Source organism: Ornithorhynchus anatinus, chromosome 19, assembly GCF_004115215.2.
Source record: "Ornithorhynchus anatinus isolate Pmale09 chromosome 19, mOrnAna1.pri.v4, whole genome shotgun sequence".
NCBI lineage: Eukaryota > Metazoa > Chordata > Mammalia > Monotremata > Ornithorhynchidae > Ornithorhynchus > Ornithorhynchus anatinus.
In genome coordinates this window covers 34,877,800-34,904,610 of record NC_041746.1, presented here as the reverse complement: position 1 = coordinate 34,904,610, position 26,811 = coordinate 34,877,800, and the positions used below count along the sequence as shown (strand labels likewise).

The 26,811-nt window shown below is 49.7% G+C and overlaps 1 protein-coding gene and 1 long non-coding RNA gene across 2 annotated transcripts in view; one reads left to right on the top strand and one right to left on the bottom strand.

Annotated features, from left to right (window-relative positions):
* FOXO3 (forkhead box O3) overlaps positions 1-26,811 on the bottom strand; it is an 87,175-nt gene that overhangs the window by 40,918 nt on the left and 19,446 nt on the right. The window lies entirely within an intron of this gene.
* Positions 19,328-25,494, top strand: LOC114805749. The gene is made up of 2 exons (XR_003753771.2): positions 19,328-19,643; positions 25,330-25,494. It is a non-coding gene; the product is annotated as an uncharacterized LOC114805749 (long non-coding RNA).

Below are 26,811 nucleotides of genomic sequence, written 5' to 3'. Positions count from 1 at the left end.
TCCAGGTGGCTGCAGGAGCGCCACCAAGAGTCCCGTCCAACCCTGGGCCTCGTTCTCTTGTTCTTGGCTTCCCATTGGCACGTTCCCCGGACATCAGGGAGCCTCCTGCTGTGGCTCCTGGAGGGCGGAGCTGCGCCCCAACCAGCTGGACCGGCTGCTCTGGCCAGGCCCCAGGCTGGCAGTGGCTGTCCGGTCCAGTCCGGTCGGGCAGGCTGGGTGTGCTCAGCCCGCGCGTGGAGTGGCGGTGCAGGATGACACACGGGGCAGGGGCGCGGTGCATCGCGGGCCAGGCAGGCACAGACACCAGGCCCAGATGGCCGCTCACCTCCCTGCTCGGGTGACTCACAGACTAACACAGGATGTGCCCAATTACCAGCCGCATTTTCCCCAAGGTGCTGCGTGAGGCCTAAACTGCAATTGCACAGAGAGACTGTCCTTCATCAAAGCCAATGCACCTAAGGGCCGCCACTCCAACAATGAAAATGCCAATGGTTTGTGTCAATATTTTGGGTTTGTGCTATTGTGACAACAGAATCTTCTACTGAGGGCTAGTGATATAGAGTTACCCTATCGAGTAACCAGTTTGGACTCGGATACCAAGTTACCTTACTGATGATACAAAGAAAAATATCTGAACATGATTTCTACTCCCTCACCCTTCCCCCTCCCAGATTGTGTGGTGGTGGCGGCGGCAGCAGCTGCTGTGTGCTTGGGGAAAAATGCAATCCAGAATTGTTATTACTCAAAACACAGGATTATTTCTTTCCAAGATAAATAATTGCTCAGTGCTCTTATAATCAGCCTCAGAAGTGTGGCTCCTGACATGAATTGTTTTGGCAACAGTAGCAAGATAAAAAGGAAGAGAAGGGCTCTGAGTTTCAGGGAGATATCTTTGGGTGAGCAAACAGGTAGGTTTCTCCTTCTGCCGTTTCTTTCCAAACTCTAAACCGTCTTGGGAAATGTGGGAAGCGGCATGGCCTATTGGACAAAGCGGGGGTCTGGGAATCAGAAGGACCTGGGTTCTAATACCGACGCTGTCACTTGCTTGCTGTGTGACCTTGGGCAAGTCACTTCACTTCTCTGTGCTTCAGTTACCTCATCTGTCAAAGGGGAATTAAGACTGACTAAAGTGATTAGCTTATATCTACTCCAGCACTTAGTAGAGTGCCTTGACAAATACCATTAATAATAATTACTGTATTTGTTGAGCACTTACTATGTGCTAGGCACTCTAGCTTGATGTGTGTGTGGTTTGTGTGGTAAGTGCATGCACGTGCACATGAGCCGGGTCCTCAAAGGTACACTACACAGCCACCCAACGAGTAACACAGTGTGGACTTTGGAACACCAGCCACTGGAGAGAGGACCAGGAAATAATTCACGGGACCTTTCTTCACACTCAGCCCTGCCAGTGACCATGGGATTTCCAGGCCCCAAACTCTCAGTGTCTGGACTGTGGGCTCACTGTGGGCAGGGAATGTGTCAACCAACTCTGTTATTGTGTACTTTCCCGAACGCTTAGTACAGTGCTCTGCACATAGTAAGCATTCAATAAATACCACTGATGATATATACCGAAGCCAATTCTTTCATGGCTGTCAGGTGTCTCTCCTGATAAGAAGTCCCCTGTCAGGTGGGGCCACTTGATCCAAGGGTCCAAGGTCACACAGCAGACCATGGGTCTGGAGTCGAAAGACAACACCCACCGCCCGCTCCAGATGGCAGAAATGCCCCACACCTGGGTTGGGGACAGTTAGCGCCAGGATCCCATTGATGGCTTTCTGCTGAGTTTCTCACACATAAATTAGCCAGGGTTGCAACTGCTGAGCCCTTGAAGAGAAAGGTCCACCCCCCAATCCCCACCTCAACGCCTCCCCAAAACGTATTTTGTGTTTTCCTGGGCATCAGTGAAACTCCAGATCTCCTGACTGATCAAGGTGGCGGCAGGTCGGACTGGAGGTCAACATGGTGACCCCGGGGTTCTCTGTGGCTCTCACAGGGTTAATTCTACTCACCCCAGCCACTTAACGAACTAACCTATAAGATAACTGTCCAGAGTAGAAATGGCCCCACGGTCAAGGTGAGGTTGGGACTGATTTGGTCAATAAAGCTTACCTTTGGATGCCACTGGTGCTTAAGTCCACGGAGCTCCCCACCCCACCCGCCGGTTTGATGGGGGACACTGAGGCAAGCCTGAGGCATGGCTCTGAAGCGCTGAGGTGAGCATGGACCCAACTGGCCTGGATCAGCCTGCGGGGCTTCATCTGCTAGAGGCCAGAGGGTCACTCATTATGACCCTGTCTCCCTTGTTTTGTTATCTGTCTCCCCTTTCTAGAGTATGAGCTCGTTGTTCGGTAGGGACTGTCTCTATCTGTTGCCGAACTGTACTTTACACGTGCTTAGTACATTGCTCTGCACACAGTAAGTGCTCAATAAATACGAATGAATGAATGAATGACCCAACCAGTGTTATTAACTAGTGCACGCTCATTCATTCATTCAAACGTATTTATTTAGCCTTTACTGTGGGCAGAGCACTGTACTAAGAGCTTGGAAAGTACAATTTGGCAACAAATAGGGACTCATGATATGCTGGGTGAGGCCACAGTAGCACGTGGTCATGTTAGCCTCTCTGGCCTCCAGCAGGCCTCTCTAGGACCAGGCTAGCGCTTGCTGCCAACCCTGGGAGGCATTGACGGACCTTAGGGTGGTTACTGCAGTGAGACCCTATTGACTCTATTGACTCTTGACTCTATTTATTGCCATTGTCCTTGTCTGTCTCCCCCGATTAGACTGTAAGCCCATCAAATGGCAGGGACTGTCTCTATCTGTTGCCAACTTGTTCATTCCAAGCGCTTAGTACAGTGCTCTGCACATAGTAAGCGCTCAATAAATACTATTGAATGAAAGACCCAAAAGGGCCGACCAATGGAGAGAAAGAGACCGGGCCATCGCCTCAATGGAGTCAAATTAACTTCATAACGGAGAAGGAAAAGACCTTTGAAGGGGTACTGGTCCAGGCATCTAAGGATAGGCTGGGGCAGGCAACTGGGACGGAAGGCTTTACAGGCAGGATGGTAGCCAGAAAGGTAGCTAGGCACACAATTGGGTCAGGTGAGTTTCAGCTGTCCCCTAAAGACTTTACTCTTTGTCCCTTGGTGGTTTCCCCAAGACTGAGCTTGTGTCCCTGGTGCCCACCCAGTTCCACTGTCCCGGGGGGGGGGGGGGGGGAATCCTCCTGATCTGCTGGGAGGACAGGAGGCAATTGTTTTCCTGGGTCACACCTTCTGACCGGCTTTCCCTCAATCTCCTCCACCCACCTTCTGCTTCCTCTCTCATTTCCGCCCCCCAGGCCTCCAGGCCCGCCCACTCCGGGTCCCACCACCCCAGGGCCACCACCCATCCTCCCTCACACTGGGGCCAGCAAGGCGGTTCTGAGCTTCCCTGATCAGAGCTCCTAAACCGGGGGAGGGCCCCAAGGGAGATGTGGGGGTTTTAGAGGGCTCCCCGTTCTACAGAGCTGGGCTCCGGGGCCTCCCGCCTTTCCCTACTCCCCTGTGTTGGGGCAGACCTTACCCCAGAGGAGAGCAGATGGAGTCTGTTTTTTAGTGTCAAGCACCGAGTAGAGTTCAGCTGGGGCTGAAGTTGGAAAATTACTGGACATTCACCTGTTTGGCGTCACCTGCCTAACACAGCCCATGCTCCAGTGGGCGGCCAGTGTTAATTGACTGACTGGCAAGAGGGGTGGGAAGGACCAATTACTCAAATGACAGCTTAAACAAAGGAGGCTCCCTTGAAAGATGGAAAGGCTCTGAGTCAGAGAAAAACTTGCCCTGGGAGGATACCAAGCGCCACCCTCCACTCTTTCCCAACACACCCACATTACCATTCACACTCTTCAAAAGGACCGGACACCCCAACCCTCTGTGCAAAGTCTCCCCTGGGAGTCATAGCACCCCATCCAGCGTGCTACAAATGTGAGTACAAAACCAAAAATGCAACTTGGGAACAATGAATGTTCCAGCACCATTTCGTTATTCACCCCAGAGCCTCCTGAGAGAGGGAAACTGTGGGAAGAACACCCTCTCCTCGGAGCCTAACGATGGACCGGGGTGGAGTGGGAGTTCAATAGGTCTAATGACAGATGGACAGTGTGTGTGCGCACACGTGCATGTTTTCACGCATGCACACACGCTTTTGTGTTTGTCTGGGGAGGGGGCCTTACTCACTCTTCCCTCCATTTTACCCCCACTTGCATATATGCAAGCACCTAATCATCTCCAAGCTATTATTTCAGCCACCATCCCTTCCTCGGCATTACACACCAAACCTGCTCATGAAGGGTGGGTGCCCACGCCCACCCTATGACTCATGTGCAAAATCTTAGAACCAATCCATCAATGGAATTTATTGGGCACCTTCTGGGTGTGTGGGAAAGGGAGACCAAGTAATAATGGTAATTACGATTTATCATGTGCAGGGCACTGGGCTAAGCACTAAGAAATGGATAGAGCACAGGCCTGGGAGTCAGGAGGTCATGCATTCTAATCCCAGCTCCACCACTTGTCTGCTGTGTGACCTTGAGCAAGTCACTTCACTTCTCCGGGCCTCAGTTACCTCATCTGTAAAATGGGGATTAAGACTGTGAGCCCCATGTGGGACAGGGACTGTGTCCAACCTGATTATCTTGCATCTACCCCAGTACTTAGAACAGTGCTTGACACATAGTAACCACTTAACAAAATCAATCAATATTATTATAATTATAAGGGTTCAATCAATCAATCAACTAAATGTATTTGAGTCCTTACTATGTGCAGAGCACTGTACTGAGCACTTGGGAGAGCACGATACATCAGAATTAGCAGCCAGGTTCCCTGCCCATGACGAGCTTACTGCCTAGAGCAAGAGACAGACATTAATATGAATAAACACCATTGATTAATTACCCAGAAACTCAAACAGCCCAGATTAACTTTAACTCAAAAAGAGTTGGCATTTGCAAGTCGTGCTATTTAAGGGTCAGCCAATTCTTTCTAGAAAGCATTAACAAGTCTCTAAAGGAAGAAGTGGCCTTCTCAATCTGAATTTAGGGCATCCCCCAAGGTGGCCTTGCTCAGTCTCAAATCAAGGTAACCCCCAACTTCCCTTCTCCTGGCCCCCATCCCCGCTCTCACCCTCATCCCCACCCAGCCAGGCAAAACTGCCTCTGTGATTTAGGAAGGCCAGGAGAGGAAGGGGTGGGCTCCTGGAGGAAGTCGTTTATCTGGAACATCTCCAGTTTTCAGGCAGAGATAGGAGGAGGGGAGATGTTGTTCGGGGGCTCCTCCTTTCCTGAATTGCAGTCAAATGTGAGCAGTCCTCTCCAAGCCATCTATAACCGCTCCTTGAGTTTACACGTGGTTTCTTCCAGAGATGGCCCCAGGACGGCTCCAGGGCAGCTCCAGGGTGGCCCCGGTGGGCTTGAGAGTGAGACTTCGGTGAAACCCCAGGGTGGCTCCAAGAGTGGCTCCAGGTGGCCCTGGTTTGTCTCCAGGGTGGTTCTGGGTATGCACCAGAGCAGCCCCAGCACCGTACGGGACAATGTAACAGTACTAACAAGAACAATAATTGTGGCATGTGTTGGGGGCTTATTTTATGCCCAGTGTTGTACAAGACACAAGATAATCATGGCTCTCCATGTGAGGGAAAAGCTCTCACAAGACATGACTCTTCGGCTCCCAATCCTTTTGCAGCCCTTCCCCACAACAGCAGGTCTTAGGGGTAATCCAGTCACGCAGCTTCCCGATTAGGCTCCGTCTGCTGAACCTGAGCCACTGACCTGTGCTGACCTCCGCCAGCACAGGTTCTCTGGTCCCCGTTGGATGAGCCGGGGATCCCAGCAAAGGCCAAGGACATGGCTGCCTTCACTGCCACCCGCTCCACTGCCCCCAGACACCCCTCAGGCTTAGTGACAAACCAAAATCAACTTTTTCCCTACCGACCTTTAACTCCTTCCCAATCACCCTCGGTCTGAAAAACCATTGGTTCCAGGATTCAGGGTGCTGAAAAAAAGTCCCAGAATGGTGACCCTGGGCATGACCGTCCTGAGACTGCTGCTCCCTCTTAACTTCTCCTCTGGACCAGGCCCCCTTCCCCACAGGTTGGTCCCTCACCATTGAAGGCGGCCCAGGGCTTTCCCTACCGCCCCGCTGGTGGCCAACAGCATCGACTACCGGCCACTGGCCTCAGGATCTCAACCCTCAGGATCCTCACTGGCAGCCGGAAGCTGGAGCCGATGCCATCCCATCACACTGCCCACTCCCATCACTGGGCACCGCTGTCTGGCTCTCACTGCTCTCACTCACTATGTGGTTTCCAACTGGGGGCATGTTATCTCAATCAATGGTATTTACTGATTACCCTATTTATTACCCTATTTATTACCAAAAATTACCCTATTTATTTTGTTAATGAATTGTACATCGCTTTGATTCTATTTAGTTGCCATTGTTTTTACGAGATGTTCTTCCCCTTGACTCTATTTATTGCCATTGTTCTTGTCTGTCCGTCTCCCCCGATTAGACTGTAAGCCCGTCAAACGGCAGGGACTGTCTCTATCTGTTGCCGACTTATTCATCCCAAGCGCTTAGTACAGTGCTCTGCACATAGTAAGCACTCAATAAATACTATTGAATGAATGAATGAATACTGAGTGCTTACTATGTGCAGAGCACTGTACTAAGCGTTTGGGAGAGTACAATATAACTGGATTAGCAGACACATTCCCTGCCTGTAACAGGCTTACAGTCTAGAGTCTCGCCCTTAGAAACCCCAGGAGACTTAAACAAAAAAAAGAGGCTGCCAACCGTAATCCCAGAGATATGCCATGGGCTCTGAAGACACCCCCTCGCCCCCGACAATGGATGATCCAGCCCAAATGGTACAGCCTCTGTGGGTTCACCACAGTTTCCACACCGGTGCCATCTTCTGACACCACCGCTGCCTCCCTGAACAAGGCGAGCTCCATCTAGGTTTGATTCCGCTGACAGAGAGCCTCCCCAACCTGCTGCAGAATGCCGAATTAAGATGCAACAGCAAGTCTCGGGGCAGCTAGCTGCACAGAAGGAAGCGCAGAGCTCAATGCTTTACTCCAGAAGACAGACGCCTGGCAGCGAAGAGACAGTGCTATACTCAGAAAAGAAAAACAGACTTTCCACTTTTGGGTGGGAGGGTAAAGTTTTCATTTCTCCCATTTCTCCAAAATCACAACCAGCACTCACAAGATATCTGAAGAATTCAGAATAAGAGAGGGAGAGGAAGGGAAAAGGAGAATTTCACCTAACTTTCCTCCTTCCCACCTGCAGTTTCCTCCAAAAAGCATTTTAGCTCTCCACACTTAGCAACAAAGATATTAAAAGCCTAGAGTATTCATGAGAAAAATGAAGTTGCTTATGAATATGTAACTCTCCAGGGCTCTGCACATTTGAAAGGGATTTCATCGCAGAATCCTGCTAGCAAGGGTCTAGTTGGGGTCGGAGTGGCACATCAGAACCCTCAGTCCCAGGACACAGGCACAGAGAAGTCGACCGCCCTTGTCCACTGCTCTCCAGCCAGACAAGGCCATTGCGCTCCAAAGTTTGTTCCAGGAGGCACTTGGAGCCCACCGAGCACTCAGAACACAGGAAGTCCCTGGAGAGCACCCCACTCTCTTCTCTCCCTCTGGTCCTTGACCTTGTAGTCTCAGGCTGATGGGGGAGGGGGCAGCAGCAGTCCTCAGAGGATACCTCCATGGGGTACCCTCCCCCACCCTGATTTTCACCTCCTGGGAGGTTTGCCAGGATCTGGTGTCCAGCCACTTTCCGAGCAGGAGCCCGGAGCCAGGGAGGGTTCCCCTCTCTGAGAGAGAGCTCCAGCAAGCAAGGGGCAAAGGAGCAGCGGCTGAGGGCAGCAGGGAAGACCCTGGCCTGAGATGAGGATCTCCAAGAGTTGGGGAGCAGGAGGGCATGTGGGAGCTCGGCTCGCTGCTTTTCCTTCAGCAAGCCAGACTTTCAGAAATGTGATTCCTGAAGATTAAACAATGGGGAGCGGGGGTGTGGAACAGGGAAAAGTCTAGTCTATTCTGCTGCTTGGTAGCAGCCACAGTGGAATGTGGGGGACGGGCTGAGATTATGGACTGAGATTATGGGCTGAAATGAGGATTTGGGATTAGGTGTTGATTTTAATTATCCAGGATCTCTACCCAACCTTCCCAACCTCCCTCCCCCAGTTTGCGTTACAAGTTGACTGTTCTCAGAAAGACCGCTCCCCACAAGCTCACAGAGTGTCTGTGAGGGGGCCGGACTGGCTGCTGGAGAGCGGACAGAGGAGGAGTCGGCCCTAGAAACACCCTATAGGCCACTGAAGAACAGAGAGATTGGGGCAACTCCCACCGCAGCCCTCCCCATTGGGAGCGACTCTGCGGGCAATGAGCGTTTCCCCAGAAAAGTCGCTCATCCTTCACAAACCTCCCAGTTTTCCTCCCATCAGTCTCTCAAGGGCCTTCTTGGGGCCCACCCACCCAGCCGACATTTTGCCGCCATGTCACACCTCCATCCCTGGGAAAGGCTACTTAATCTCCAATGTCCAGCAAGGCTCCAGTTACCTGGTTGCCCTCCACTCCGTCACATGGTCTCCCACCCCAGCAGCATGGTCTCCCAACCCAGCAGTGCTGTAATACCCCATCAGATCGATTTGGGTGGTCGAGCAGAGTTACTGGACCAGACAGAGTGTTTAATGGCAGCACAAGAACAGCATGGTGCTTTATGCTTTCTCTCCCTGGAAATGAATACAAATCGCTACCCTAATGACCAGGGCAATTCAGGTAAGGATAATAATAATAATTGTGGTATTTGTTAAGCGCTTACCATGTGCCAGGTACTGTAGTAAGTAAATCAGGTTGGACACAGTCCCTGTCCCACATCAAGCTCACAGTCTCAAGCTCCATTTTACAGTTGAGGTAACTGAAGCCCAGATAATTGAAGTGACTTGCCCAAGGTCACACAGCAGACATGTGGTAGATCCAGGATTAGAATCCATAACCTTCTGACTCCCAGGTCCATGCTCTATCCACTCTGCCATGCTGCTATTCTGTATGGTGGGCCACCCTGGAAGGGCACAGGTGAAGGGCCCTTCATCTTCACCCCAGGTCTACCATATATGAACCCCTGACCAACAATCACCACCCCAGATGCCCCAAAAAGCCCTTATGATGGATTCTTAAAATTGGGAACTGTACATACGGAAAAGCAATACATGAATGTGGAAATGTGTCAGACTGCACATTTGTCATGAATGCCATCCCACTGCCAGCTGAAGAATCCACAAGGAAACAAATCAAAATTCGATCGAGCAGAATGTAAAAGGAGGGAGTTTAAAGGGAATTATTTTAATTCATTCCAAACCTGACAAAAGTTTTCCACAGGAGGATACATCAATCAATCAATCAATCAATGATATTTATTGAGCACTGTGCTAAGCTCTTGGAAGACTACAATACAACTAGGTTGGTAGACACATTCCCTGCCCATAAAGAGCTTATAATCTAGAGGAGGAGACATGCATTGAAATAAATTGCAGACTAATATGCACATAAATGCTGTGCAGCTGAGAGTGGGGTGAATATCAAGCGCTCAGAGGGTATAGATCCAGGGTACATTTGAGTGGGGAAGGTGAACCTTCCTAGAGATTACCTCTTTAGGTCTTTCCAAAACCCTATCAAACTGATTCGTTCACGTGCTGCCACCTCTGAAATGTCGAGCTCTGCTGGCTAGGCAGCTATGCCTTCTCCCCTACTCAGCAGTAGCAGTGGTGGCAGTAGTAGTAGTACTGTGCTAAGCACTGGGGTAGAGAACAGATACCTGCTAATGCTTTGGATGAACCACAGGTCCCGGCTCCCGGCAGGCAATCTGCTGCCTGACCCTGGTCAGGCTGTTGGCCGTGCAGGTGGCACAGCAGGTTTCCTGAAGGCTTTGGGTTTCTCACCTACCAATCCATCATATTTACTTTGTGCAGAGCACTGTACTAAGCGCTTGGGAGAGTGCTATATAATAGAGTTGGTAGACATGTTCCCTGCCCACAACGAGTTTACAAACTAGAGGGAGGGACAAACGTAATATAAATTATGGATATGTACACAAGTATTGTGGGACTGAAGGAGGGGTGAATAAAGGGTACACATCCCAGTGCGAGGGCAGCACAGAAAGGAGTGGAAGAAGAGGAAATGAGGGCTTAGTCAGAGAAGGTCGCTTGGAGGAAATGGACCTTCAGTGAGGCTTTGAAGGTGGAGAAAGTCAAAAGAAGCAGCATGGCGTAGTAGATAGAGCATGGGCCTGGGAGTCAGAAGGCCGTGAGTTTTAATCCCCGCTTCAACACTTGTCTGCTGTGTGACCTCGGACAAGTCACTCACTTCCTTTTGCCTGCATTATCTCATCTGTAAAAGGGGGACTAAGACTGTAAACCCCATGTGGGACAGGGACTGTGCCCAATCTGATTAGCTTGTATGGATCCCAGCCCTTATTACAGTACCTGGCAGAGAGAAGCAGCGTGGCTTAGTGGAAAGAGCAAGGGCTTGGGAGTCAGAGGACATGGGTTCTAATCTCGGCTCTGCCACTTGTCTGTTGTGTGACTTTGGGCAGGCCACTTCACTTCTCTGTGCCTCAGTTACCTCCTCTGTAAAATGGGGATTAGGACTTCGAGCCCCACGTGGGACAACCTGATTACCTGTATCTATCCAAGTGCTTAGAACAGTACTTGGCACATAGTAAGCACCTAACAAGCGCTCACTAAGCCAATGGTGAGGAGTTTCTGTTTGATGAGGAGGTGGACGGCAAGCACTGGAGGTTCTTTGAGAAGTGGGGAAACATGGACTTGAACATTTTTGTAGAAAAGCAATCCGCGCAGTAGAGTGAAGCATGGACAGAAGTGGGGACAATATGCAACAGTCTACTTCTCACTTGGGTAGCCCAGTGGGAAGAACACAAGCGTGGGAGTTGGAAGACCTGGGTTCGAGTCCCAGCTCTGCCACTGGCCTGATGTGTGATCTTTGGGCAAGGTGCTAAACCTCCCTGGACCTCAGTTTCCTCATCTGTAAAATGGGGATAAGGTAGACTGTGAGTCCCACGTGGGACAGGGACTGAGTCCAATTTCATAACCTCGTATATATTCCAGTGCTGAGCACACAGTTAACTGTGCTCGATAAATACCATATTTATTAACTAGTGGGACAGCTCAGAGAAGGGGCCAAACTCTTGGCCGCTAACAGGGAAGGTGACTCGGGGCCAAGATCCCAAGGCCTCCAGGACTCTTTCTGGGGTTCCAGGACCTGGATCACTAAGACGGGCAAGGCTGACAGAAAGGCAGGCAGACCCCAGGACATATTGATTCTGTTGGCTGAGGGGCTCCTGGATGAATGTCAGGTTAGACTTTGTGGGAAGTCTTTGTGGGAAGGCCAGGGGGTAGAGAGTGAAGGAAGGAAAAGGGGAATCCATGGGTCAACTTTTTGATTCATTTTTTACTGGAAAAAGGAGATAGCTACCATCTTTCTGGGCTTTCACTCTTAAATTGTCTTCAACCCTCAATTTTTGTCCATTGTTTCTGGGCTAACAAAACTACTCACAGTTATGAGAGAGAGAGAGAGGAGAGAGAGAGCATGCATGTGTGTTTGTGTGTGTGTGTGTGTGTGTGTGTGTGTGAGAGAGAGAGAGAGAGAGAGAGAGAAACTGCAGGAATTTGAGTCAATTCCCTGTGGCGTTTTATTAGTGTGTATATTTTAACCCCACTCCTGATTGCTTGCCAACACGCACGGACTCAGAATGCCAGGACCCACCGTTTGCTGCTTCATTTTCACTGGAAAAAACCAGAGCTGCTGGAAAGAGGCTTCAAGAAATCATTAAAATGAAGGATTGGCCTATTGGAAAACTCAGGAAACAATTTTCACTTATTCACAAGACGGCACCTCTCTCTTCCTTAAAAAGGAAAGTCCGTGTGCACAGGCACCTAGAGACAAGCGCACAAGCCCAGGCATACGCACACACATACATACATGAGAACTCGTCTAGTCACTCAGTCACATAATCACTGGCCATCTACTAATCTAGATGGGTTTCCCAAAGGAAGGAAGACGGCCCTGGCCCATCCGAACTCTGCCGCTCCCTCTGCCGACTTCAAGCGGCTCCTCCCAGGCAGGCCCCACGCCGGCTTCTCTTGTTCAGCAAAGCCCACATTCAGGTGCGCCCACACAATCTATTTCTGTCCATGTTTATACTTCAGCCATTTCAGTAACCACTGTGTCTACATTTCTGAAATGCCTGTTTCTGCCCTGGTGAATGTCCACATGAAGCTACGGCAGAGTGTAGATTTAAAACTTCAGTTTCGCTTCTAGTGAAAAACCAGGCTTGCAGAAGGGCTTGCATGATTTCCTGAATGCTTCAAGGAAAACAACCCTTTGGCATTTAAGCAACTCCAGCTGACACGACAACTGAAACTCTGTAGCATTTTGCTAGTGTCCCTGTCTAGACCATAAACTCGGTGTGGTCAGGGAAAGGGAATGCCAACTGTTGTACGGTACCCTCCCAAGTGCCTGGTACAGTGCTCTGCACATAGTAAGTACTCAATAAATACCACTGTTTATTTGATGAAAGAGCGAGAGAGAGAAACTAAAAACAGAAAACCAAAAATGAGAAGCAGGAACAGAATTTCCACTTTGAAATAAAGTACTGTAGTGTGAACCGACGAGAGCAAAAGGAAGATCCTGGTAACTTTTTGAAATCCACTTTACTGGTAAGAATGAGAAGCAAAGCAAAACAAAACTAATGTCTATCGGCCTTTAACACTATGGAATCTTTATCAAGGGAGAATGGCTTCAGCATAACTTGTTAAGAGTTCAGAACAGCCTGAACTTAATCTCACTCATGAGACTCGAGTTTGAGTAGAATCTATCTTGACCTCTTTTGCATGGCTGCAGATTTTCCAGTGGCTTACTTGTTTATTAGGGAAAAAGGAAAAGGAAAACTGTGCGGGGAAGCCCTGGGGAGAGTCAAAGAGGGTGTCTCTTCACTCCTCCCAAGCCATCCTCTAGTTCTACCTCACTCTCGACTCTCCTGCCTCTATCGCCTTGCTGACATTGTTCTTCCAGACTCCCTTCCTCCCCCACACACCAGGCAGATCATAGGTCTCCCCACATTCAAAGCCCTCCTGAAATACCTCCTCCTCCAAAAAGCCTTCCTTTATTCATCTCTCAGCACCCTGAGCCATATTAACCCATCAGCCAATTCTAGCATTTATAAGCTTAACTGTACCCTTCCTCGGCCTTCATATGTGTATGCTTATTCAACTATTTCTTTTCACCACTCTAGCTGTACATATTTTTGTATGTGTCTCCACACATTTTTGTAAGCTCCCTGTGGGCAGGGAATGTGTCACCTCTTTATTCTGTACTTCCTGAATACCTAGTACAGTGCTCTGCACCAAGTGGGCACGCAATAAATAGTACCTCCACCACCACCACTTCTACTACTGCTTCTATTACTGGCACTAACATTCCCCTCATTGGTATACATGGCTCTCTCACTAGCATGAGGTGCTCTCGTTTCATTTTCATGTTTTAAGTCACTTGACCTCTCTGGGCCTCAGTTTTCTCATCTGTAAATGATTAAAAAATAATAACTGTGGTATTTGTTAAATGTTTATTACGTGTCAGGCACTGTACTTAAGCACAGGGGTAGAAATGAGATAATCAGGTCCCTCGTGGGGCTCACGGTCTAAACAGGAGGAAGAACAAGTACTGAAACCCCATTTGGCACATAAGGGGACTGAGGCACAGAAGTTAAGTGATTTTCCTAAGGTCACACAGCAGGTATATGGTGGAACTGGAAGCCAGATCTTCAGACTCCCAGGCTTGTGCTTTTTCCACTAGACCATGCTGCATCTCGACAGATAGGGATACAATACCTGCTCTCCCCACCTCTTGGACTGTGAATCCCATGTGGGACAGGGACTGGGTCTGATCTGATTATCTTCTATCCAACCCAGTACTTAGTACAATGCTTGGCACATAGTAAGCACTTAATAAGTACCATTCCCATTGTTATTACTATCATCACGGGAAGCTGCTGAGCTTCAGTCTTTTTTTTTTTTGCAGAGTCTGCTGCTGCCTGGCTTCAAAGCTTTATAATTCTGGCATCGCACTGCAGTCATACAAGGGAGAGGTGTAATTTTATAATAATAATAATGTTGGTATTTGTTAAGCGCTTACTATGTGCCTAGTACTGTTCTAAGCGCTGGGGCAGACACAGGGGAATCAGGTTGTCCCACGTGGGGCTCACAGTCTTAATCCTTGTTTTACAGATGAGGTAACTGAGGCACTGAGAAGTTAAGCGACTTGCCCAAAGTCACACAGCTGACAAATGGCCGAGCTGGAGCTCGAACCCATGACCTCTGACTCCAAAGCCCGTGCTCTTTCCACTGAGCCACACTGCTTCTGATCATTTTATGCAGATGAACATAGACACACACACACACACACAGAGGTACACATCATAAAACCCTAAGTGTGGATGCACACAGGGATGGGTCTCTGTCAGAAGGGATTCTCCCTGCAAACAAGAACTAAGGGTGAGAGGAGGTGGAAGGAGCCTGGGGACGAGGTCGTGAGCCGGCCGGACTGGCCAGATAGAGTAGGAATGAGAGCAGGGGAGAAAAAGAGCCAGGATGGATGGGGTCAGCAAGCCTGAATGCGGGTGAAGGCCGGGGGCAGGGAACTCTGGGGCCTGGAGAGGTCGGGGATGGTGCACGGTGGCAGACACACACCGTGCACCCCTCTGCTTCTACGTCAGTCAAGTCAGCCACCTGGGCGAGTTCGGGGACCCACACTTCCGAATGGGCCCCAGTGTCCACCCTCAAAATGGGCAGGGGAACACCCCCACCCGATCCGGTCCCACAGGGCCCTGCCTGCACCAGAGCTAGGCTGCTTAAAGACGGTGGGTTCCCTCAGGTGTACTCAGTTGCGCATGTGGCTGCAGCTGTGTGTGCATGTCACTGGGTGTGGATCCGGTCTGGGAGAGTGAGTATAGAAGAGTCATCAATCTCTCCCTCCCCCTCCTCCCCCGCTCCTGCAATCTGAGAGTCTCTGGTCTCTGAGGGTGACCAGAGTGTGAGGGCCAGTGAGGATGATGGGGCTCGCCAAAGGGGAAGGGAAGAGGGAGGTTAGAGAAAGGGATGGAATGGAGAGCAGAGCAAAGAAAACACGGAGAAGTTCCAAGACAGCATGGAGGAAGAAGTAAGGGAGAACCACAGAGAAAGGAGAATATAGAAAATATTCTTTTCATTCTGGGTTGGGGATGAGCCCAGGGTGAGTTGTGGAGGGTGGTGCCCAAATGATGGAGCAGTCATAATATTATTTATGGCTTTTATTGGGCGCTTACAGCATGCCAGGGGCACCCCGGGAGTTACAGCCTACACCCGGTCGCCTCCTACCCCGGAGGGCAGAGAGGGGCAGAGGGCAGGGCAGAGCTCAGGCCAGGGCTGAAACTCTGCTGGAGCCACCCTACTGGGAAACCCATCAGGCCCCCTGGGAATGCATGGGGGAGGAGGGGGGGTTGGGGCAAAGGAGGGGGTTTCTTTGGTGGCAAATCCAGGCCTTGCTCTTGCACCCTGCTCTCTGGGGGGTAAATTCCACCATCTACCCGTCAAGGAACTGCACCCATAATGGAAAAGATGGAAAAATCCACCTTTGGCCTTCACATGGTTTGCACCTGGCTAAGTGCCAATCCCTGTGGCCTATCTGATTTCCAACGTCCCCCTGCATTCTGGTTTTCCTAGGTCATCACTCTGTCCCACTGACCTCTGCTCCCACACCTCCCAGCTCCTTCGATGTCACGATGGCAGAGCCCTGGAAAATGAGGGGCCATTTCTTTCTCCTCTCTCAGGTCCCCAAGATGTCACAGTGCAACCGGCGGTGGAGCAGGGGATGCCCCAGTGAGATTGGGCGAAGCCCAGTTCAGTCCCGTGTGTGGTCGGGGGGGGCCCTGGGATGGCCCAGCCCTCACTCTTAGGTTCCCTTGGAATCCTAGGAGCTCACCCTGGGTGTGTGAGTGATTTCTATTAGGTGGATGGGAAGCAGCGTGGCCTAATCAAAAGAGCATGGGTCTGGGAGTCAGAGAACCTGGGTTTTAATTGTAGTTCTGCCACTGCCTCCTGTGAGGCCTTGGGCAAGTCACTTGATCTCTCTGTGCCTCAGTTTCTTCATCTGCAAAATGGGGATGAAATACCTGTTCTCCCTCCTATTTAGACTGTGAGCCCCAGCTGGGACAGGGACTGTGTCTGACCTGATTAACTGGTATCTACCCCAGCATTTAGAACGGTGCTTGACGCCATAGTGAGCGCTTGAAAAATACCGTAAACACAAAAGTGACGTCTCATCCCGGCAGCCACAACTCCGCTAAACTCCCAGGCGACTGCCACTCCACTGCGAGCCCACTACCTTCCCCTTACCGTTCACCTGTGGCTCACGGGTCATGCTCCACTAACCCTCCTGGAAGCCGGCAGGTGTGGCTGTCTTTCTATTTCTCCTTCAGGTTTAGACTCTTCCTCTTCACCTTTCAGCTTCCTTTAACTGCCCCTACCTACTCCTCCCTCCTCACTGCTCCTTTGTTTTGCTTCCCCTCCCCCCTTACCCACCACCTCCTCTCACCAACCCCTTTGTTCACCTGAACCAGACTGGCCTCGGCGACTTCCCTTCACCGCTTGCTGAAAGAGCGGAGAAGCTTCTCACTGCCCTCAGACACAAAGTTTCAAAGGCCTCGGCCACCCAGTTCTCCTCCTGGCAGGCTGGTCCCGAGAGCTACGTGCCAGTGATCTCACACCGTGCACTCTCACCTGAACTTTTTTATTGTTGGGTTTGCTCCTCTGAAAGTTTAGCTTCATTAACTCAGAAATTCAATCTCTGTATAAGCAGAAAATCCAAGCCTGCATCAACGTTCTCCCATGGCAACACAACACAGTTCATATTTCTTTAACTCCTAAAATGAGCTAGCAGTGTTCAGGGGTGTCTCTCTCTCTCTCTCTGACCACACAGGAGGAAATCCAGGAAGTCCCAGCCCCGGGGAATCCTGCTGGAAGGGCAGACGGGAGCCACCAGAGTCAAATCACTAATCCCAACCATTATGGCTGCAATTGATGGCATTCACTGAGCACGCACAAAGCTCCAAGCACTGTACTAGGTGCTGGGATAGCATCAAGAGAACCAATTTGGCCTAGTGATTGGTAAGGGAAATCCAGTCTGTTGCTTTTTATAATGATATGAATTATGTGCTTAATTTAATTATGTGTTCAAGCCCTATGCTAAGCACTAGGGTAGATATAAGGTAATCAATCAATCGTATTTACTGAGTGCTTACTGTGTCTCGAGCGCCATACTAAGCACTTAAGTAATCAGATAATTTAGATAATCAGATTGGAAAGAGTCCCTTTCTCATAGCGGGTACAAATCTAAGAGGTGGGGAGAGCAGATGACTTATCCCCATTGTGCTGATAAAATTGAGGAACAGAGAGGTTAAGAGACTTGCCCACGGTCCCACAGCTAAACAGTGGCCTCCCAATTCCCAGACCCATATTCTTCTCACTGGACCACAAGGCCTCCATCACTTAACAGGGCTGAGCAGTAATGCCAACCCACTCCCAAGTTCCCCCATTTCCAGTGACAGGCCCATGGGGCGCCAGAAGGACTGGGCCTGGGCTTAGGCGTGCAGCAGCAGCTGGCGTGGGCGGCGAGGGATGGGACTTAAATAGCAGCCGCGTTACCCCAGATGCAGGGCTGTTTCCAAAGCTCTGGTAGTAGACCAGGCGACCCAACCTCCTAAACTTTCCTAGCTCAAGAGCCTTCCCCACAACAAAGAACCGTTCCCTTTATTTGCTAAAAACTGAGGCTTTCCAGAGCAGCTAGAAAGAATTATTCCCGGCAGGGGTCTAACCGAGAGGGTTACGTGAAATGAACAAATCGCCTCTGAAAAGGGCTTAATTTTGAAAACAATCACTGGGTCATTTGGAAGTAAAAGTTCTCCGAACACCTTTCTTTGGTTCTAAAGGCACGAGCTTTCAGTTTGCGGCTTCACTGCACTGTCTGTTTTCTGCCACACGGATTATGCTGGGTAAACTTGCAGTTTTCACAGGGTATTTGATCCACTTAGATTCCCGGCAAAATAAACCAAGATCAGCTTTATGAAAACTCTCCTCTTCCTGGCATACTCCTGTTACTTGGATTTGCACTTCACACTAGTGCCTACAAACGTACTGCGGGATGCGTGCCGTGGGATGCGTGCTGCATGCTGCGTGTGGGGCGGTGTGTTTGTTGCAGGCGGCGGGAACTTAAAAACTAAGAAAGCCAGCAAGGCAAACAGACCTAGTTCCCGGCTCAGACATCAATGTCGGATTTGTGAAGGAAGGGAAGGGGGGGGAAGGAAGGGGTCACAGGGGCTGGGAATTTAATAGAGAAGCAGTGTGGCTTAGTGGAAAGAGCACAGGCTTGGGAGTCAGGGGACGTGGGTTCTAATCCCTCTTCCGCCACTTGTCTGCTGTGTGATTTTGGGCAAGTCATTTAAGTTCTCTGTGTTTCAGTTACCTCAACTGTAAAATGGGCATTCAAAGTGTGAGCCCCACGTGGGGCAACCTGATTACTCTGTATCCACCCTAGTGCTTAGAAGAGTGCTTGGCACACAGTAAGCGTTTAACAAATACCATACTAATTACTACTGTCATTTGCACAGGGCAGAGCGGGTGGAGAGGGACTCGCGGGCCCCGGCGGTCCCCCCCCCCCCGGCTCCGGACAAAGCCTTCCTCCTCGGCACCCGCTGGCTTTTGGGGGGTTGGCGTTTTGTCTCCTTCAAAGAACAAGGCGGCGGGGGAGAGAAGGGGGCGGGAGGAGGGCGAAAAACAACCCCTCCTCCCATTGTAGTCGGGCGCGCCCCACCCCTTCCCCAGTCCTGAGCCCGAGCGGATCAGGGGGACGGGGGGTCCTCTCGACTCGTGGTGGGCAGAGAATGCGTCTGCTACGCGGGTCTAGCGACCTCTGCCAAGCGCTCTGCACACCGTAGGCGCTCAATAAATCCGATTGATCGATTGCCGGGGCGGGGGCGGGGTGCTGCCGGGAAAGCGCTGGCGGCGGATGGGGTGTGGAGTGGGAGCGGCCGGTCCCCGCAGAGCGCTGCACTGAGCTGGACGGGCTGGCGAGCAGCGGAGGCCGGCCAGGACGGGCGGCCAATGGCGCCACGGGGCGGGGCCGGGGCCGGGGCCGGGGCCGGCGCCAGCCTAGGGAAAGACGGACGCACGGACAGGACAGGACAGGACAGGACAGGACAGGACACGACACCGGGGGCCCGCCCCGGCAGCCTTGCCCTGGGGAGGAAGGCGGCAGGACAAAAACCACGAGCACCGAGCAGCTGGAGGGGTGGAGCTAGGCCCGGACCTGGACCTGAGGGTTGGGGTCAGCGAGCGGGTGACCCGGCCTAGCCGCAGCCCCCCTCTCCGTTTGCAGACCCGAGGCTGCACAGCGCGGGGTCCCGCGCCTTTCGTTCTCTTTAAGACATGACGTCTGGAGAACCCAAGTCAAAGACAAGATCTTCAAGTTCGGGGTTGGTGTCCTTTTGTTTGTTTCTTCTGGGGTCTCATGATTAACACACGTAGCACTCAATAAATAATATTAATAATGTTGGCATTTGTTAAGCGCTTACTATGTGCAAAGCACTGTTCTACGCGCGGGGGGGGGGGTACAGGGTGATCAGGTTGTCCCACATGGGGCCCACAGTCTTAATCCCCATTTTGCAGATGAGGTAACTGAGGCACAGAGAAGTTGAGTGACTTGCCCAAAGTCACACAGCTGATAGGTGGTGGAACCGGGATTTGAACCCATGATCCCTGACTCCCTAGCCCGTGCTCTTTCCACGCCGCTGAATGAATGAATGAACAAAACGACTTGCCTTCGACTCCTTCCCTTTCTTCTCCCACATCCCAAAAGAAAGAAAACCCGGTGTTGTCTTTTAAACTTTTCCTCGGTCCCACCCTCTTACTAATTTTTCTATTCCCAATGCTACCTGCCGATTCTACTTCTGGCTGGCTGTTCAAGATAAGGTAGGAGTTAGGACGTGGCGATTAAGCAAAAAACACGCACCGAAAGGCAGAACGACAATTTCCTAAAACATTCTAAAAACATTTTAATTTTCGAAAGAATCATTTCAATGGCCCACACAGGCCTTCTCTGACCGGACCCTTAACGATCAATCATTGGTAATTACGGAGTGCACAGCAGAGAACGAAGCACTTAGCAAAGAAAGACGAGGAGGGTAAACACGATCTCTGCCTCGAAGGGCCTCACGATCTTGTGCGGGAGGCAGATATTAAAATAAATGGCAGGTAAGGTAAGGATAAATACAAAACTGCTGGAGGAGTGGGGTGAGCATCAAAGTGCTCAGGGGATGTTGTGGATGAACTTCAGTGCCTCTTTGAGAGGTGTGGGGGGGGACTTTGAAGGGGGGGAGATTATGGTATTTAAGTGCTTACTCTGTGCTGAGCACTGTGCAACATTCTGAAGAAGAGGATAATCACACTAGACACAGTGAAATGATTCTCAAGCCCTAATTATATATGCAATATTCCTTTTTTGATCAATTGGGGAAGGAAAGGGAAAAGTCTGCAGAAGGAAAAATGCATCCTCCCTTCCAATAGTTACTTAATGGGCAGCAAAGCTTGGAGTGACACAGAATTTATCAACTGGGTTAAGAAGGGTGCTCTTTCTAAACAAGACACCATTCAATCCTATTTTTTGAATACTTACTCCGTGCAGTGCATTGTTCTAAGCATTTGGGAGAGTACAATAATGAGTAATTATTACAATAGTACAATTAAATACAATATTACAATACTACAATAATAATGCCTATAATAGCATTTGGGAAGCAGCGTGGCTCAGTGGAAAGAGCCTGGGCTTTGGAGTCAGAGGTCATGGGTTCGATTCCCAGCTCTGCCACTTGTCAGCTGTGTGACTGTGGGCAAGTGACTTAACTTCTCTGTGCCTCAGTTACCTCATCTGTAAAATGGGGATTAACTATGAGCCTCACGTGGGACAACCTGATTACCCTGTATCTATCCCAGTGCTTAGAACAGTGCTCGGCACATAGTAAGCGCTTAATAAATACCAACGTTATTATTATTACAATAAGAGTTTGGCACAATCCCTACCCTGAGACATGTCCAGCAGCACCAAAATGTGGTCAGTCAGTCAATCCTATCTACTGACTGCTTATTGTGTGTAGACCACTGTGCTAAGTACTTGGGAGAGTACAATACAACTGTATAACACACATTTCCTGCCCACAATGCACTCATGGTCTAGAGGGCAAGAGAAACATCAATATAAATTAATAAATTTACAAATATGTACATAAGTACTATGGGGCCTGGTGGGGTTTTGGGGAGGGTGAGTAAAGGGAGCAAGTCAGAGCAACGCAGAAGGGAGTAGGAGATGAGGAAACGGGTGCTTAATCAGGGAAGACCTCTTGTAGGAGATGTGCCTTCATTAAGGCTTTGAAGGTGGGGAGAGTCATTGTTCGTCAGACATAAGGAGGGAGGGTGGGGCGTTCCAAGCCAGAGGCAGGACAGAGGTGAGAGGTCGGAAGCAAGATAGACCAAATCGAGGTACACTGAAAAGGTTAGCTTTAGAGGAGCAAAATTGTGAGGGCTGGGTTGTAGTAGGAGAGTGGTGAGGTGAGGTAGGAGGGAGCAAGGTGACTGAATGCTAAAAGCAAGGCCCAAAGACCTAGCTGTTTAATTACATTGAATTTTCTCTTCCTCATCACAGGAAGCAGTTGTAGGAAAATACGCTTCCCCCAGTCCTGAGGATCTTGAGATTAGGCATCATAAAGGGCAGCCATAGTTTGTCCATTTTTATCCTCCTCCAGTTCCTGTCCATTATTCATTCAATCATTATTTCCTTCCATCATATTTACTGAGCTCTTACTGTGTGCAGAGCACTATACTAAGGGCTTGAGAAAGTACAATGCAACAATTAACAGTCACATTATCGTCCCACAACAAGTTTACAGATGGGGTGGGGTGCGGAGGAGAGGTGGGGGAACCAGATACCAAAACAAATAAATAAAATTACAGATTGGTACTTAAGTGCTATGGGGCTGGGAGGAGGGAAGAGCTTCCTTAAGCAAGTCAAGGTGATGCAAAAGTAAGTGGGAAATGAGGAAAAGTGGGGTTTAGTGTGGGAAGGCCTCCTGGAAGAGGTGTGCCTTCAATAAGGCTTCGAAACGGAGAGAGCAATTATTGACGTGTTTCCTTCGCAGAAACTGACCAGTTCAGAAGGCCTCAAATCTACAACAAATGGTAAATTCTACTAAGAGGTTCAGCTACAGCGGACAAGCGTCATTACCAAAATCCTGGACCCACCTTTTTTGGTGGAAACACATAAACTCTAATGGGTGTGAGGAGCTGAAGCAAAATTTCTAGAAGGAGAGGTATCTGAGGGTGATCCTCCCATTGAATATTTTCCTCCCCACCCCAATCCCGCCACACCCCACCCCACCTGGCACATATCTTTGCACTCTACTACTTCCTCTTATCTGTAATTTAATTTAGTATCTGTCTCCCCGGCTTCATTGTAAATTCCTCAAGTTTAGGGATTGGTCCACTAATTCTATTATATTCCCCCAAGTGTTTAGCACAGTTCTCTGCAGGCGACTCAGTGGAAAGAGCCTGGGCTTGGGTGTCAGAGGTCATGGGTTCTAATTCCAACCACCACTTATCAGCTGTGTGACTTTGGGCAAGTCACTTCACTTCTCTGTGCCTCAGTTCCCTCATCTGTAAAATGGGGATTAAGACTCTGAGCCTCATGTGGGACAACCTGATTACCTAGTATCTACCCCAGTGCTTAGAACAGTGCTTGGCACACAGTAAGCGCTTAACAAATACCATCATCCTCATCATCAACTGCATACTGGAATGGCTCGATAAATACTACTGATTGATTATCCTGTAAAGTCCTGTAATGGCTCGTAAGTGGGGATCACGTCCACCAACTCCATTGTAATGTACTTTCCCTAGTGCTTAGTACAGTGCTCTGCACAGAGTAAGCACTCAATAAAGACGACTGAATGAATTACTCCTGAATTTAACAAATACAGTCGGTCCCGCCAGCCCACCAATTTGCACTGCACGTATTGGTTAAGGGGCTGGTAGGGAATTGGGGAACGTTTAAACCAACAACAACACATCTGTTTGGCCTCAGCCTGCCCGGCAGGGTTCAAAACACTGCCTTGTGCACATGCACGCAGTGTCGGAAGGGGTGAGAACTTCACAGTACAATTCTTTCCCTCAGCACAAGGTTTCGCAAGAATGCAGGTCCTGCCCTCTAGGAGAAGTGGGGAAATTGTATGCTTCGATGGCTGTTTTGAGTGTCTCCGGGGAGGGCAGTGTAAGTTTCCATCCCTCTGGGGCAGTGACTTCTTCATCAAGAAGATGTGGCAAAAAGGGGTGGCTGGGAAGGGTTAGGATGACTGTCAGTTACACGCACTGAGACGGCAACTGGGAAACATTAAACGCAAAGAGGCCGGGTGATGAGGACAGGAGTTAAAAGCCAACACCACTGCCAATTGACCCAGCCATTTTCAAAAACATCTTTATTCCCACAATAATTTCCTTTGTAGAAGTATGTTTACTGAGACCCTCCAAGATGCAGTTTTTAATTTCACGAGCGAGATCTTCTGCCTACAAGTCACATCACATGCCTCACTAACCCCTTGGCTCTGAATCCACAATTCACCTATTGCTTCATCTTGTTCCTCGTTCTATTTCCAGACTATTTTGTTATTCTCCTTTTACAACAACTGTTAGGACTTTAATTAGATGGAAAGAAAGAACAGAACCTGAGTTTTTGTTTCCTGCCCGAGCCCATATTTTACTTCAAGCAGCCAGAGGAGTTGGCTCTGAGGAAACACCAAGGCAAAGATTTCATGAGCTGCTTCCTGAATTCTTGACCGACCATGAACTTGAGGCCTCAGTTTAGCCCGGGTTCTGATTCTTTGGCCTTCTTGCAATGAGCAAGACTATTATTATTATTAATATGGATATCTATTAACTGCTTACTATGTGCCAAGCACTGTTCTAAGTACTAGGGTAGAAACAGGATAAATTAGACAGTGTGCTTGCCCCACATGGGGCTCCCAGTCTCAGAGAAAGGGAGAGAACAAGTAGCATATATCCCCATTTTATAGATGGGAAAACCGAGGCCCAGAAAGCTTGAGTGACTTGCCCAAGGACAGACAGCATGGCAGTGGTGGAACTGGGACTAGAACTAGAGAAGCATTTTGGCCTAGTGGAAAGATCACAGGCTTGGGAGTCAGAGGACCTGGGTTCATTCATTCAATTGTATTTCTAATCCCAGCTCTGCCACTTGTCTGCTGTGTGACCTTGGACAAATCACTTCACTTCTCTGTGCTTCAGTTCCCTCACCTGCAAAATGGGGATTAAGTCTGTGAGCCCTATGTGGGTCAGGGACTGCGTCCAACCTGATTACCTTGGATCTACCCCGGCTGTTAGTACAGTGCCTGGCATATACTAAGCACTTAGCAAATACCATTTAAGTTAAAAAAACAACAACAACAACGAAAAACCGAACTACAAACAAACCAGTGTCTTCTGACTGCTGCTGTTCAGGACTGCTGTTCCCCCCTGAAATGTATTAACTGGATAAACAGGGGAATAGCTTTCGGAAATCGAAACTCTCCCGGCCACTCATCGAGGGGCGCTGTGTGTACTGCAACCACTGTCGACTCCTTCTCTCCCGTCTTGGAAAGTTTTTGTGCCTTCGGCCCGGTTCGGGAGAAGGGTGGGGGTGGGGAATGACAGGGAAGAAGGGCTGGGGAGCCCAAGGCAGGGAAGGGGAGGGGACAGTGCACATTCCCCACGTGGGAGCCCAGCGCTGACCCTGAGGGAGAGGTCCTATTTCCAGAACGCAGTGTTCCGACTTGCTTGTAAACTGAATACTTTTCTGGCTTGAGCAGGGAGATTAAGCAGCATACATTGGCCCCTTTTCAAATGTATTTTCAGATTAGAATTCCAGGGCCTGGAGGAAAATTCACCCTGGAATATGCCTGACTCTGCCATCAAATAGTCCAGTCCAGCTATTCCTCCAACTTCCTTTCGGCCACTTGCACCAATTTTCCTTAGCCAGAACCTCCAGCTCCCGCCCCTCCCCCCACCTCTTCCCTAACTAAGAGAATGGATGGATTGGTAACTATGGCTTGTTTTCCCTTCCAGGTCACCGCCTCTCTGGAGAGAGGGCGAGGCAAGCAGGCTGCCTGATCTAAAAGTTAACCCTATTCCCTGTACAGAATCTACCTCTTTTTAGCTGGACATTTGGACCTTCGGAAAACATGACACATTTCTACAATGGATTTTAACTAAAGCTTAAACCACAACCAACTCTCTGGGGCTGAGTTACCTCATCTGTAAAAGGGGGATTGAGACTGTGAGCCCCATGTGGGACAGGGAGTGTGTCCAACCTTATTACCTTGTATCTACCCCAGCACTTAGAAGGGTGCCTGGCACATAGTAAGTACTTAAATAGCATTAAAAAAAAAAACCTCTTGACAGTCAGGAGGTGCCCAAATCTGCCCAGTTTTCCATCTTCCTGATCACTCATATTGTAACGCCTGACAGGCGGGGGGGGGGGGGGGGGGACAGGAATGAGTTTTGACTGTTTGTGCAGCTGATCAAGGATACCCACCCACTCTTGGTAGCGATGGACACACAAAGAAAAGAGGCTCCTATGGGCTCCCGCTTCTCCCGAATTGGTGAAAACCAGAAAAAGCTGACTCCAAGTAACTTTGAACCTCGAATTTACTTCACGGTTGCAGAACAGCTACTGCACAGACCCAAATAAGGTAGTAACACTAGTTTCAACAGTCTCGGGCAAGCTTAGGGAAGGAGTGAGGAAGACAGGGAAACAGTAAGCTTTCCCTTCCCCCTCATTCATTAATTCAATCGTATTTATTAAATGCTTACTGTGTGCAGAGCACTATATTAAGTGCTTAGCACTGTATTAAGTGCTTCCCCCCCCTTCGCCAAACTATGTCCCTTCTTTTCATCACAAAAGCCACCTCCTCCAGGAGGCACTCCATGATTGAAACACAAAGCCCTTCCAGGGCCCCCTGCCAATGAGTAGCCCTCAGACCACAGCACATATCACTAAGCAGAACCCATGCCCCTTGCTAGAGGCCAGCCAACCAGTCCCTAGGGAAAACAAGAGCAGAAAAGAAAGGTCCTGATTCCACTCTCAGACTCTCTGTCTCGGTCAAAAGCTTTGAGGAAACAGCTTTGAGGAAACAGGACCTCGTCCTTTGGTTCCCTGTTCTGTGCAAAGCAGCAACTGCCCAAATTATAGCCTGAGTTGAAAAAAGCTGTCAATTTTCTGCTCTTTATGGAAATTTTAGGTCCTCTAAACTGTAAACTCACTATGGTCAGGGAACATACCTACCACCCTGTTTTAGTATACCCTTCCAAGTGCTTAGTTAGCCCAGTGCTCTGCACACAGTAAGCACTCAACAAATACCACTGATTGATTCGTTCATTTATTTCACAAATCAAAACTCTGGCCCTAGTAGTAGTAGCAGGTCTATACCCCTTAAGCACTTGATAGTCACCCCACCCCAACCCTCACCCCATCTCCTCCAAGAGCCCGTCCTCGTTTTCCCTACTCCTCCTGGGTGCTTAACCTTGGCACTTGGATTTGTCCCCTTT